We start from the raw sequence: 14,558 nt of genomic DNA, 5'->3' as shown, positions 1-14,558 counted from the left end.
CAGCAACCTCTTGGTGCATGGATCGATGCTCAACCAGTGAGCCACACCAGCCAGGCAATCCTCAGTTTTCATATAGTCTGTTCTAAGTTTTATCTTAGTCTTTATTCTCTTTGCTTTTTAGTTTTTGAGGATTCTATTGATATATCCTGTACTGAGAGATTATTTTCCTTAGCTGTGTCCAGTCCAATAAGCCCATCAAAGACATTCTTTTTTTTAAAATATATTTTTTATCCTTACCCAAGGACATTTTTGCATTTATCTTCAGATGGAGCCGGAGCAGGGTAGAGAGAGAAACATCGATGTGAGAGAGACACATTGACTGGTTGCCACCCACAAGACCCCAACCAGGGCCGGGGACAAACTGCAACCCCATCAAAGGCATTCTTAATTTCTGTTAGGGATTTTTATCCTAGCATTTTAAAATTCTTTCTTAGGATTTTCATTTCTCTGTTTACATTGCCCATCTGTTCTTTCATATTATTAACTTTATCCATAAGCACCCTTAGCATATTAATTATAATTGTTTTAAATTCCCAGTTTGACAATTCCAATGTTCCCACATGTGCAGTTCTGATGTTTTGCTATGTTTCTTCCCATTGTTTTTAACCTTTTGGTATGCCTTTTAATTTTTTTCTTGAAAGCAAGTTAAGATTGTGTGGGGAGGGGAAGAAATGCTATAAATTGGTCTTTAATAATGTGGTAATGAGGCGTGGGGTGAAGGGAAGCAGATAGTCATTTTTGTTTTTTTAATTATTTTTATTAATTTGTTTTTGTTACAGATGTTTCTCCTTTTTCACCCATTGACATCCTCCTCCCCATCCCCAGCTTTGTTGTCTATGTCCATTGGTTATGTATACATGCATATGAGTTATGTGGTTTATTTCTTCCCTCCCAACACCCTCTCTTCTGGGTTTGTCAGTCTGTACCCTACCTCTATGTCTCTGGGTCAATTTTGTTCATCAGTTTGTTTAGTTCATTACATTCCACAAATAAGTGAGACCATGTGATATTTGTCTTTCTCTGCTTGGCTTGTTTTGCTTAGCATAATACTCTCCAGGTCCCTCCATGTCATCTCAAATGATAAGAGATCTTTCTTTCTTACAGCTGCATAGTATTTTATTGTGTACATGTACCACATCTTTTTTATCAACTCATCTACTGATGGTCACTTGGGTTGTTTGCAGATCTTAGCTATTGTAAATAGTGCTGCTATGAACATAAGGGTACATGTATTCTTTCTGATTGGTTTTTCAAGAAATGCAAATGGCCAAGAAACATATGAAAAAATGCTCAACGTCACTAAACATCAGAGACATGCAAATTAAAACAATTATGAGGTATCACTTCACACCTGTCAGAATGGCCGCCATCAACAAATCATCAAACAAGTGTTGGCGAGGGTATGCAGAAAGGGGGACTCTAGTACACTGCTGGTGGGAATGCAGACTGGTGTAGCTACTACGGAAAACACTATGGTGTTACCTCAAAAAGTTAAAAATTGAACTGCCATTTGACCCAGTGATCCCACTTCTAGGAATATACCCTAAGAAGCCAGATAGTCTTCTTGTTCTAGTGAACCAATGCCTCTGGTCTGAGAACTTGACTAGTGTTTTTTAGTTTTTTTGTGCGTGTGTGTTTTTTTCTCTCTACTTACGTGTGACCAGATTGTTAGAGCCAGTAGGTTCTGGTTAACTGGTTTCTCCTGAGGACAGGTTGCTTTGTGGTTAATTGGTTTCTCCTGAGGTCAGGCATTGTTAAAAAGAACAGACTGCTCTGGTGCTTTTCAAAATGGTTGGTTTTCCTTTCCTCCTGCCTGAAGCCGAAGTTATTTTCCTCTGGTATTTACTGTGGGAATCTATGGAGTTCCTGTGGGTAAATCTCTCGAAGCTGTAGGAGGCCCCCATGACTGGGTGCCCCTGGAGTTTTAACTTTCAGAGTTGTCCACACTGAGCCACGAGCAGGTCCTCAATTACAGTTCGGGTTTTCTTACTGTGGCGCCGGTTCCTGCCATGGCTTCTACTGGTGATTGTCTGCACAGGTGGGCCACAGATCCCTGTGTTTGTACCTGTCTGTGGACTGTGTCATCTTGAAGGCAGTGGTTTGTCCTGTGTCTTTTCTTCCCTCGGGGATCCAAGAAGAGTTGATTTCTCAGTCCATTTGGGTTTTTTCTTATTCTTAGGAGAGAGACTTCCAAGCTCCTTTTTTTGTGGAAACAGAAACTGAAAGTTCTTTTTTGAAATTGTTATATGGATATTGCAGACTTTAAAATGTCTTTACATTATGTAGTGTTTTTTTTCTTCCACATATTTTAGTTTTACTTGTCATATTTTGGTCTACAAATTCTCGAGTTGATCCTAGAACTTACTTTTATATGTACCGTGAGTAAAAGTTCTAATTTTATTTTTATGAATTTCTAAATATGCTAGAAAAAGTTACTAATTATTCATCCTTGCCCAGTAGTTCTAAAATATCATCTCTATCACTTACCAATATTCCATATATGTGTTCATTCATATTCTGTTTCTTTGTATATTGATCAAAAAGTTATTCAAATCTATGATAAAGTTACTTATTACATTTTCATAAACAAGGTTGATAGCTTATTTCATGGAAAAGCTTCCAAACTTGCCTATTTATTCAGGATTTCTTGAGTATTTTGGGGGGCCCTTCTCTTCATATTTTAGAACCATATTTAAAAAGTTCTTTAAATTTTTTTTTTTTTTAGTAAAATTTCAGTTAATTTGAAGGTTCATTTTTAGATGATTTTTTAAACATCATTACTCCTTTTTATCTAAGACCATGGTATAAATCTATCCATTTATATATTTTTTGACTTTTAATACCTTCTAGTTTTCCTTGCAAGGATCTTGAATATATTTTGTTTGCTTTATTATGGTGTATCCTATATTGCTGTTACCAATGAAGAAAATATCTAATATGTTCAACTGTATTTTCAGTTTTTGCTTGTATACTCATAAATGTGAATTTTTATATATTGAATTTATAGTAACTATTCAACATGCTTATTTCTATTTTCTTGGTGATGGTCTTGGATATTTATTTCAGTAATGTTATTACCTTAAATAATGATCATTTTTTTTCTTATTATCAGTCCTTACACATTCCATTATTTTTTCCTTTCTTATTTATTAGCTAAGATCTCCACTGTAATGTTAACTAGAAATATGTTTAGCAGGCATGCTTGACTTGTTTCTGATTTCAATCAGAATGCTTGTAATTACAAATGGTACATGGTGTGTAGATGTTGTAAACAGGACTTATCATATTAAGTTCCTTTCTTGTGCAAATATTAAATCATGCAGGGCTGTTGAATATTATAAAATTGTTTTTAATAACAATTGAAACGACTGTGTATACTCATATGCCTTTGTATATAGCTTACTATATAATGTTGGATTTATATAATCATGCTGTTAAGATTTTGAAGAGTCTCAGCTTTTAGCCTATTTGCCTATTACTGATTCAGAGACGATGGCAGAAGACAGTATACTCCTGAGTCAGAAACAAAGGACTTCATTTCACAAGGCGAAAGCAGAGTGAGCTTAAAAACATTTTTGCTGTTTCTCTGGCTTCTAAGTCTCACAGGTTGATGTGAGGGGCCCACAGTAAGAATGCCATGTGTTTGTGGCACAATTTAAAAATGCAGGGCAAGGGGATAGCAATTCTGATAAAGCAACAAAACTTATAGCAAACAGAAAGCAAGCTGGTCCTCTGTCCCAGGGAGTGAGCAGTTACATGGTAATCATGCTGTAGTTGTTTTCATCTGTTTCATTGCCTATGTGACCAGCTACAAAAATTTTTCTTAATATATATAAATTGGATTGTATATAATCATATAATATTGAATGTGCTTTACTAATGTATTGTTGAGGATTTTTGCAACATGGTTAATATATGAGCTAGGCTTCTAATTTCACTTTTTAATATTTTTAATTAATTAATTTTTTATTTTTTTAATTACAGTTGACATACAGTATTGGTATCAGATGTACAATGGTGGTTTATATATAACTTATGATGTGATCACCCCAATAAGTCTAGTACCCACCTGACACCATATAGTTATTATAATACTATTCACTATATTCCCTATGTTTACTTCATACCCCATGACTCTTTGTATAACTGCCAATTTATATTCTTAATCCCTTAACCTTTTTCACCCAACCTTCAACACTACTCCCATCTGACAATCATGTTGTTCTTTGTGTCTATGAGTTTCTGCTGTGTTTATTCATTTATTTTGCGTTTTTTTAGATTCCACACATAGGTGAAATCATGTATTTGTCATTATTTGTCTAACTTATTTCACTTAGCATAATATCTCCAAGGCCATCCATGTTTTGACAAATGGCAAAATTTTATTCTTTTTGTGGCTTAATAATATTCCACTGCATAAATGTACCACATCTTTGTCTACTTGTCTTTCAATAAACACTTAGGTTGCTTCCACATCTTGGCTATTATAAATAATGCTGTAGTGAACAAAGGGATTCCTATGTCATTTTGAATCAATGTTTTGAATTTCTTCAGATAAATGCCTAGAAGTGGAATTTCTGGATCATATGCTAGTTCTATTTTTAATTTTTTGAGGACTCTCCATACTGTTTTTCATAATAGTTACATCAGTTTACAATCCCATCAACAGTCCAAGAAGTTTCTCTTCTCTTCACATCCTTGCTAACACTTGTTTGTTGATTTATTGATGACAGCCATTCTGACATGAGTAAAGAGATATCATTGTGGTTTTAATTTGCATTTTCATATGATTTGTTATGTTGAGCATCTTTTCTTATTGCTGTTGGCCATCTGTAGGTATTCTTGGGAGAAATGTCTATTCAGATCCTGCCCATTCAGTAGATTTTTTTGTTGTTGTTTTGTTTTGTTGGTGGTTTTCTTTAATTTTCATCTTATATGGTGTAGGTCATAAAATTAAATGAGCTTATTAGCAGTGCAGCATGACTCCGGTTGTATTTTTCCTTTTTCCTTTTCCTGGAAAAATTTACAAAAGTGGGAAAGTGGATTTTTTTTAAATTTAATAAAAGTAGTTAGTGCTTTGGGAATGATATATAACTGCTGATTAAAAGTCTACATGAGGTGTTTTTTTTTTTTTTGTCTTTTGTTACTTTATTATTATAGAGATCATTATAAATCATATTTATTTGAAAATTTTCATCTTTTTCTTTCAACAATTTTATTCCAAAAGCATGTATATATGCACAAGTATGGAAAGAGTATGAATTTAGAATATAAAAAAATATTTTACACGTTTATAATAATTGATGGACTGGCTTCTCTGACCAAAGTTTACATATATTGTCTGTCTTGTTTAGAGAATTATTTGATGAGAATGTTCAATTGCTTAGAAAACAGATCTTTAAAATTGGGTTATATGAAGATTGAATTTACTAGAAAATGGGAGAATAATGCTCCTTTAACTTTGAGTTTTGATGTTCTAAAGGAATCAGGAATGTTGTCTTTGTAATATCTTTGTGAGAGTAACACATATGCAAGGAGTATCCCTCAATTTTCAGATCTTTTGAAATATATTCTATCTGTATAACTCTTTGGCCATTTTGTAGATTTCTGAACTTAACTGAACATAGCTAAAAGCTTTAAAATTGCATGTTAAATGTATTCTTTTGGGGCTTGAGAAAACCATTTAATAACACTCCAGTGAGATGCATGATGACCTATAATAATAATAATATCCATTTTATGTAGATATTCACAATCTACATAACTGCAACAAGACCTTGAAGGTAATTACAGAAATCAGAAAACAACGAGATTACTAAAATATCTCTAGATAGTTACTGAAGCATTTTCTAATTGGCTAAGTCTCTTTGAGTTCTAACAAACATAAGATTTATAGCAAACACTTCTAATAGTTGCCCATGATATTATTGTATAATGAAAATGCCTTAGAAAGCTAGGGATTTTTTTCATCTGCTTGCAGAGACGGGGAAAAGAAAAACAAACCAAAAAACAGCAAGTATGTGCTGCATTCTCATAGCTTTCACAGGACTTCCTATGATGTATAGTGGTGAAAGGCAACCCCTGGTTGAGTTGAATCTAGTTGAGTTGTTAGGCTGTGGACTAATCTCTCTTCTAGATACTGTTCCCAAGAGACCACTTGATTGCACATCTTGGCATCTGTTCTGCCTACACTATGGAGGAAGAAATAGCATCCTGAGAAGTATCAGGCATCCTCAACCCAGGAGAAAAGCAGGAGGAGGGAAATAGCAACCAGATTAGGAACAGTCAAGTGATTACAAAATCAACATTAGTTGGAAAAGTAGCCCATGTCAGCTTCTCCAACAGGGAGGAGTCCTGATTCCAGCCAGATCTGGTCCTGCCTCTCCAAAACACCAACCTCCTCAGTTACCACATAGCACCAAAACCTTACTAAGGCCTACAATTCTGCTTCTTCCAAGTGTATTTTTGAAAGTATGCTTTTATATTACCAACTGCATTGGTCATTTGAAAGTTATGTGTGTGTGTGTCTAACTTAATTTTGTTTGTGTCTAACTTAATTTTGTTTGTGTTCACAATATCTTTTTCTTTAACTTTTCTGAAACTTGTTTGATCATCTAATATGTGGTCAGGATTTAAAATGCTCCATGTATGCTAGGGAAGAAAGCATATTCTCTAACTATGAGATACAATAATTATATGTACACACCAGAACAAAATATTAACTGTATGATCCCAATCTACTATATATTTGTCTTTTTTGTTGTTGTTGGCTTGGTCTTTAATTACTATGAGGTTAAATGACAAATACCTTAGTTTCCCTTTGAGGAGATCTCAAATTTTTTAAATATATTTGAAACTAAGTCTATCTATAAGCATTTATAATTTTTAGATATTATATAAAAATTAAGCTGCATTTCTTCTATTTATTTTTCTTTCTTTTTTAATTTGTTTTTTCCCTTCATTGAATTTAGAGAGAGAGAAAGGGAGAGGGAAAGAGAGAAATATCAATGAGAGAGAACATTGATTGGCCACCTCCTGCATGCCCCCCACTGGGGATCAGGCCCACAACCTGGGCATGTTCCCTAACCGGGAATCGAACTGGTGACCTTTTGATGCATGGGTTGACACTCAACCACTGAGCCACACCAGCCAGACATCTTTTTTGGCTATTATGCATAAGACAGGAGTATATTTACAAAATTTTGAAGTAGAGAGTTTGCCATTTCTGCTTATTTATAGCATATCCAATTAAGTAAAATTTTTCTTAGGCCAATTTTAGAATTTTAATTTTCTAAATTAATCAATTTTGCTAGGTTACTAAATTTATTGGCATGTCTTATTGCATTATTTTATTTTAAAATAATTTTTGTAACAGATATCTCTTGACAAAAAATTAATTAATAATATCCTTATTTACTGAGTTTCCAACATATGATAATATCCTGTTCATACCTTCAAGATACTTAAATTAATATTTGGTTATGATAGATCATGATAAAAATATATAGTTACACATATAACTTATACATGATATGATAAGTGGTTTTGAAAACAAGTTTTCATATACAATTTGGGGGAGGAAAGGGCAGGAGAAAGGGTACTTTTGTTATTCAGTAAAAGATTCAGAAATGGCTTCATTAATGAAGTTGCACTTGTCTCAAATATTCAGGAAGTAATGGACTCATAAAATTTTCCGGCTGGGGACCAAGACTGAAGAGTTTTGGAGGATTTCATGGGGCAGCAAGGAGGGCCATGCAACTGAAGTAATGGAGTAAGAGGAGAGTAGTTAGGAGATGGGGTCAGAGAGATGGTCAGGGACCAGTCTCTAGGGCTGCTTAAACCATTGTAAGGTCTTTACTCACAAAAGTTCTTGTCTGGATGATAAATTTAATTTATTCTAGATATACTGGTTTCCCAGGGCTACTGTAGCAAATTACTGTAGTCTAGATGTCTTAAAACAACTAGATAATTCTTTCACGCTTCAGGAAGCCAAATTCTAAAATCAACAAATCAGCACGTTGGTTTCTTCTGGTGGCTCTAAGAAGAAACTATCCCATGCCTCTCCTAGCTTCTCACAGTTGCTGGAAATCCTTGATGTTCCTTGACTCTTTCAGCTTTTGGCATGACTAGGCATTCTTTGGTTTGTGGGAACATAACTCCAAGTACTACTTCAATCTTCACATGAACTTCTCTGTATGAATTTCTGTGTGTCCTTTCCTCTTTTGATAAAGACAACAATCCTTGGATTTAGGGCCCACCTTATTCCGGCAAACTTCATTTTAACTAATTACCTTGGCAAAGACTCAATTTCCAAGTCTGGTCACATTATAACATGAATGGATGGGACTATTCAACCCACTGCCAGGGCCAGAGATGAATCAAGCACAACTTCCTCCCATGCCCACTCCACTATGCAGTGAACACCTACCACTGCTTGCTATTAGAGGAATTAAACCAGCATGCTCCGCCCTGCTCTCCCTGTGCTTTGTCCCTAGGAAACTTCAACCATGTTATTTTTGGAAATTTAGTTGAGAGTCAAGCATCAATCCTACCCCCACAAACTACAGTAGACACAGATCAAACTTTTGTCACGCTCTGCTCTTTAGTTTAGTGGCTCAAAGATTTCTGCATCTCACCCAATACTGAGCAGGTGGGAGGAGCTGGTCTCTCCTCTTGAAAAGCACCTCCACTCTGTAAAGGGAAAAGGAGAGAGAATACACAACATTCAGGCAACTTCCTGCAGAGAATTCCTCTCTCCTGATCTTCCTCTACTGTGCCCCCATCATATCCTTTAGATGTGTTGAGGGACAGGTCTAGTTTTCTGATTGCCTCTGAGTTTCACAGATGACCTGGTAACTCTTAAAATGTGTGAGCACTTTCCACTCTTTATTTTAAGCTCAAGGGTCTCAACACATGAAATTAGAGACGTTTCATTTAATATTTTGATACAGAAGAAAAAAAGAATAGTAATAATAAAAATGCATTATTGTCCATTTCTCTTGTACATTTACCCAATTCAGGAATCTTTAATCTTATGAGAGTAATATACTCCCAGCACAAGTATAAAACAACCACAACATAAACTCAAATTGTCACATTCAAATTCTAGGATTCATCAAAGGCTCTTCTGGCCTCAGCTTAATTAATGTGACCTGAAATACATAGATCACATTGTAACAAATAACAGTGTAACAAATAACAGTGTTAATGATATAAAGAGAAATAAATTCTGTTTATTATGAACATATAAAGCTGTGAATGTTACCCCAATAGTTTGAGAATGATGGTAAGACATTTTAAGCCATTTTAAAAACCATGAATCCCAGAACTGCATGCTTTCCCAAAGATTAAGCTAAGTTAAGATGTATGGTTGACTAACATAATTATAAATAACTTTAGACTTTTGTTCTAATTATAAAATATATAAAAACACAAAGCAATTCTCTCAGAGTTAAGTTTCAGATATGTTTGTTATGTCATCTAAATAGAGTAACAACTTTTTGCGTTCTCAATTTCAATATCTGCAAAAGTGACTGATAATATCTACCTTGTATATGATATTAGGCTATTGTGATAAATGCAAAACATGGAGAAAACATTTTGTAAAATACTAACTAATTTACTAATGTAGTGAAATATTACTATAATATAATTTCAATGTTTTTAATAGGACAAATTAAAAAATGCTGAATGCATGATAACCTCTCTATACATGAGGTATATTTAAATTAGTTATCACACAAAACTCTTGAAAGACATAACAGAACAATAGCATTATTATCAATTAAACATGAGAGTGATATTAATGCTAGCAGTAGCTTTTTGAGCACAGAATTATTGGTCAAAGATATCTAAAAATAATGCCAACCAAATTAATGATAATATCAATTATGCATGTATAAAGTATCTCTATGGTATTTAAGTCCAGCTAATAAATTAATCAAGTATATATTTTTCTTCTGTAACTGATTATTCACCATAAGGCAAACAGCTAATAGACTGAGCTGTACTGTACTTCAAATAAAAGATAAAAGGAAATGAAATAATGACTTCCAATTTCAAGAAAAAATTAAAATATCAACAGTCCCTTGGTGACAGTTTTAAATGAATCTTTGAAAGAAGCTTATTTTGGAAAGCCTTCTGGTCACCCCCAATTACTATGGTTGCCTTGTTTGTGACAGCTGGTGTATAATTTTTTATTACACTGTCATTAAAATGTCTTTCATACCTTTTTTAATGCCATCAACACACCATTTGCTTTTCAAATCACACCCTAAAGTGGGTGGATCATGGGCATTGAGGTATCTATGAAGTTTCTAAGCCTTTTTCACACTTTCAGGAGCTGGTAAATTCAGACACAATATGGGAATCTGATGCTACTCCAGCTCCAATATACTAAAATTATCCTAGAATATTTTTAAAACCCATAATTTTTATCTTTTTCTTCTACCTTCTTCCTCAACAGGAAAGAAAAAAAAAAAAAAAGGTATTAATTTCATTAGAGTTCTTTGTACCTCATTGAGAACGGTAGTAATGAGGTCAGGAGCAGCCAGCAAGCACATCAATTACAGTGTCATGGGGGGAAAAACATAATTGTTTCATAGCCTTAGACCATTTCTTTAACCCAGTCAGCCAGCTTGAAAATGTTCGCCAATGAAGTACAGGGGCATGCAGATTTGGTGGTGGATGGGAGACTTAATGAGGCATCAGTGGGTCTTCTACTTTTTTTTTTCTTTCCATTGTGTGATTTAAAAAATAAATTCAAATAATTTTACTGAGTTCCAGTTTCTTTGATAATAAAATGAAAACAGTAACTGTGCTTTTTACTTTTTGGAGTTCTGATTATTAAAAAATAGAAACCACCTTGGCTAGTTTGGCTCAGTGGTTAGAGGGTTGGCCAGCAGACTAGAGATTCCCGGGTTCGGTTCCCGCTAAGGGCACGTATTTTGGTTGCAGTTTGTCCCTGGCTCTGGTTAGGGTTGTGTGCATGGCAACCAGTTGATGTGTTTCTGTCACATTGATGTTTCTCTCTCTCTCCCCCCCCCCCCCCCCCGCCACCTCTCCTGCTCTATCTGAAGATAAATGCAAAAATGTCCTCGGGTGAGGATAAAAAAAAAAACAAAAAAAACTTGACAACATATTGCCGTCTGGAAAGCTCTGTAATGTAAACATTGCTGCATTGCTGGTGGTGGTGGTACCTTTACAGGCAAATTAATCAGAGCAAGTGTCCAGCTCCAACTGGGTCAGTGACCTGCATGCCGCAGGAGGAGGATGCCAGACCAGTGGAGGCAGTTCTGTGTCCACTTGTCTTCAAGCACACAGCCCGGCAGTAATTAATGTCTCAATTTCTTAGGAAAAAAAAACAAAATAAGAAGTTTTTTAAATCCTCACCAGAGGATATTTTTTCTATTTATCTTCAGATAGAGTGGGAGGGAGAGAGGGAAAGAGAGGAACACATCAACTGGTTGCCTCCCACATGACCCCAACCAGGACCGGGGACAAACCGCTACCGAGGTATGTGCCCTTGGCCAGAATCGAACTCATGACTCATTGATCCACAGGCCAACATTCTACCGCTGAGCCAAACTAGCCAGGGCAAAATAAAGAGTTTTTAAGTCAGCTTTTATTGGAGAAATCTTTAAATAGTTTGAAAGAATATGATAAAATCGTAAAAAATTTGTGTTAGTAAAATATTTTCAATAGATTTTCAGATACTTGGACTCTGAAATACTAATAGGAAAGAATATAGAAGTTGCTTCAAGATTTCATTCAAGAAGCTTGAAAGAAATATTTAAATCAACATAGGCCAAAGTACGTTGTATTTTAATGTTTTTAATTACTTAAGTTTTACTTTTTGCTGTGTAAACACTAGTTTTCTGATGTTGATGAAAATATTTGCATGGTAATGTCTTATAATAATGCAAACCAAACACACTTAAAAGTAATGTAATATATTTGGTTAGAAGATAAAACGTTTGCAGTCATGAGGTTCATGTGGGGAGTAGGAGTTCTTTATTTGGGATAAGGCTAGTAATCTCAGTTTCAAATCTTAAAACAATTATCCTTGCAGTGTGTACAATTCTATTACTTCAAATACACCATCTCTTTGCTACATTATGTGCTATATTTCCTAGTTTAAGCTCAGTCTTAGCTGAGATTTTTGGACTCCCTCTTGAGTATGAGAAACTTTCCAATCATCAAATGCTTACTGCTTTTAAGCTATATCCTTGTCAATACCTCTGCTATTTCATACCATATTTCCTCCACACCTCGTCACAGCGCATGCATCCAGTTCCAGCGATTTACTGCTGGTGAATTTTCGAAGTTGCATCATGAATTCTTTCATAGAGACTTCACTCTCTATTAAGTTCACTCTGATTTTCCATGAAAAGTGCTTTAGAAAGTGGGATTTTGCCATTGTTATATATAGTAAAGTCTCATGTAAAATATTGAAGTTTTGAGTTATTTCCCTTTTTACATATTAGATATTGTAAAGGACCTGTGGTTATGAACACAGCCTTGTTCAAGAATATACTGGTTCTGAGATAGGTTCTCTTTTTAAACCATATTCTGAATAATGAAACATGCATGAATTGTTCATAATAAAACGGTATGACTTTTTGGTGTTATGCTAAAAATAATTCTAGAAAAGGCATGAATTCTGGAAATCCTATCATCTGTTATTTTTAAAAGACTGAAGTAGATACTGTAGTACTAATTTTTTAAATGTGAATTATAATATCTTTAGCAAATTCTCTCGTTAGTAGATAATTTAAGTGTATACATAACAACTAATCAATATCAGAGAAATGGCAAATAGGCATTGGGAAACCCAGTATGGATTTGGGGATGATAATACTCCACTGACACTATCCTGGTTTTCAAAAAAAGAGTTTTCTCAATTCTGTGGGGTCTACATTAAGAAATAAATGTTAAAAGAATAGGGGCCAATTATTTTTTGCTAAATTTGTGTTTTGGGCAGGACTGTACTATACGGGTATCTGTTATTGATTGAGGCTGACATAATTGTAACTTAAGAAATGGATCCAGTATAAGCATTAGGGTGAGAGTGAATTTAGTCTCTGACTGACCAAAGCAGTGTTTGGAAAACCAGCCAAATCCCAGGATTTCCTGAAGGCCCATTCACCATCTGTTTGGGGATCTAAAGGTCTTGATGTAATGACATGTAAGTTCATACAAGCAAAAGAGTAATGGCCTTTTCTCTTTCATATGGTGAAGCCTTGATCATTTCTCAGATATAAAGACATAGATTACATGTCTGGGACACATGATGAGTCAGCACATATTGAGTGTATCATGAAAGAAAATGAGGTAATGACATAAATAATATACAAATGTGTAAGGCAGAATGAAGAAAAAAATCCTGACTCTACGTGAAGCTGAATCCCTGATGGTAGCACAATTTCCATCTCCTGCACAGATTAATCTACTCAAGACCACAGTGGAGGAGTGGAATGACGGAATGGGTCTCTTTAAAAATTGAATGAGTGTGTGCATTTTCTTTTAGAATCAAAACATACTTAAAGTGGTATTATGAGTTTTCTTCTTTTTTAATTGTTTCTTTTATCGGCATCAATGTAATTTTTTTAAAACTTAGCTCAGCAATTATCTAACCCAGAAAGAAAATGTTAAGCACCTCTTCTCTCTGCTACTATGACACTTTCAATTAGAGCACTTACTATATTCTATTTACTAAATCTTCTTAGCTTTAATGCTTTGGTGGAGAATGTGAGCAAATGCTGCACTGCCTGGCACAGTCAGACAGTCCTATCTCTTTAGCTCACTCTTACTTCTTGGTCCATTTCTTTCCACTGTCCAGGTACTGAGATGTCTGAGGAACTTCTACCCCTCTTTGTTCTTCCATGTCTTCAGGTCAAAACTATGAGAACTGATTTAATCTGAGCTTTAAATAACTAATAATGAAAGTTAATATGTTACTACTGTTCACAGGCATGTGCATTTAAACATTTGTTTAATTAGATCCCTTTTAAAGGTCATTGAATCTCTAAAATTTAAACTATACTCCACTCACAGGATAATTTGAAAAGAAATTATACTCATAAGTAGAGTGTATTCTTGGTTCACCTCAAATAAAACTGTTTATCAGAATACCCTTTATGTCACCCCTATATAGTCTTAGCCCTCAACAAATATGGTTTTGAAAACACATTTCTCCCAGTCAGCTCATCACTTGTCTTGAATAACGACTATATTCTTGACCATATAACGTGGTACATAACTACCAGCCTTTTTCTTTTTTTATCCTTACCTGAGGACATTTTCCCATTTTTTGTTCAGGTAGAGTGGGAGGGAGAGAGAGGAACAGAGAGAGAGAGAGAAACACTGATGTGAAAGGAGCACATCGAGTGGCTGCCACCCACACACCGACCAGGGCCGGGGACAAACTGCAACGGAGGTACGCGCCCTTAGTGGGAACCGAACCCGGGGCTCTCCGGACCGCAGGCCGACGCCCTAACCGCTGAGCCAAACCGGCCAGGGCACCAGCCTTTTTCTTTACAATAACCATGTTCCATTAT

At 35.1% G+C, this 14,558-nt stretch overlaps 1 pseudogene; it reads right to left on the bottom strand.

Moving 5' to 3' along the window:
• LOC118620727 overlaps positions 1–13,885 on the bottom strand; it is an 82,755-nt pseudogene extending 68,870 nt beyond the window's left edge.
• Between the last annotated feature and the right edge of the window lie 673 nt (positions 13,886–14,558).

The sequence above is a fragment of the Molossus molossus genome, unplaced genomic scaffold (genome assembly GCF_014108415.1).
Source record: "Molossus molossus isolate mMolMol1 unplaced genomic scaffold, mMolMol1.p scaffold_m16_p_8, whole genome shotgun sequence".
Lineage (NCBI taxonomy): Eukaryota > Metazoa > Chordata > Mammalia > Chiroptera > Molossidae > Molossus > Molossus molossus.
This window is presented reverse-complemented; position numbering and strand designations above follow the sequence as displayed.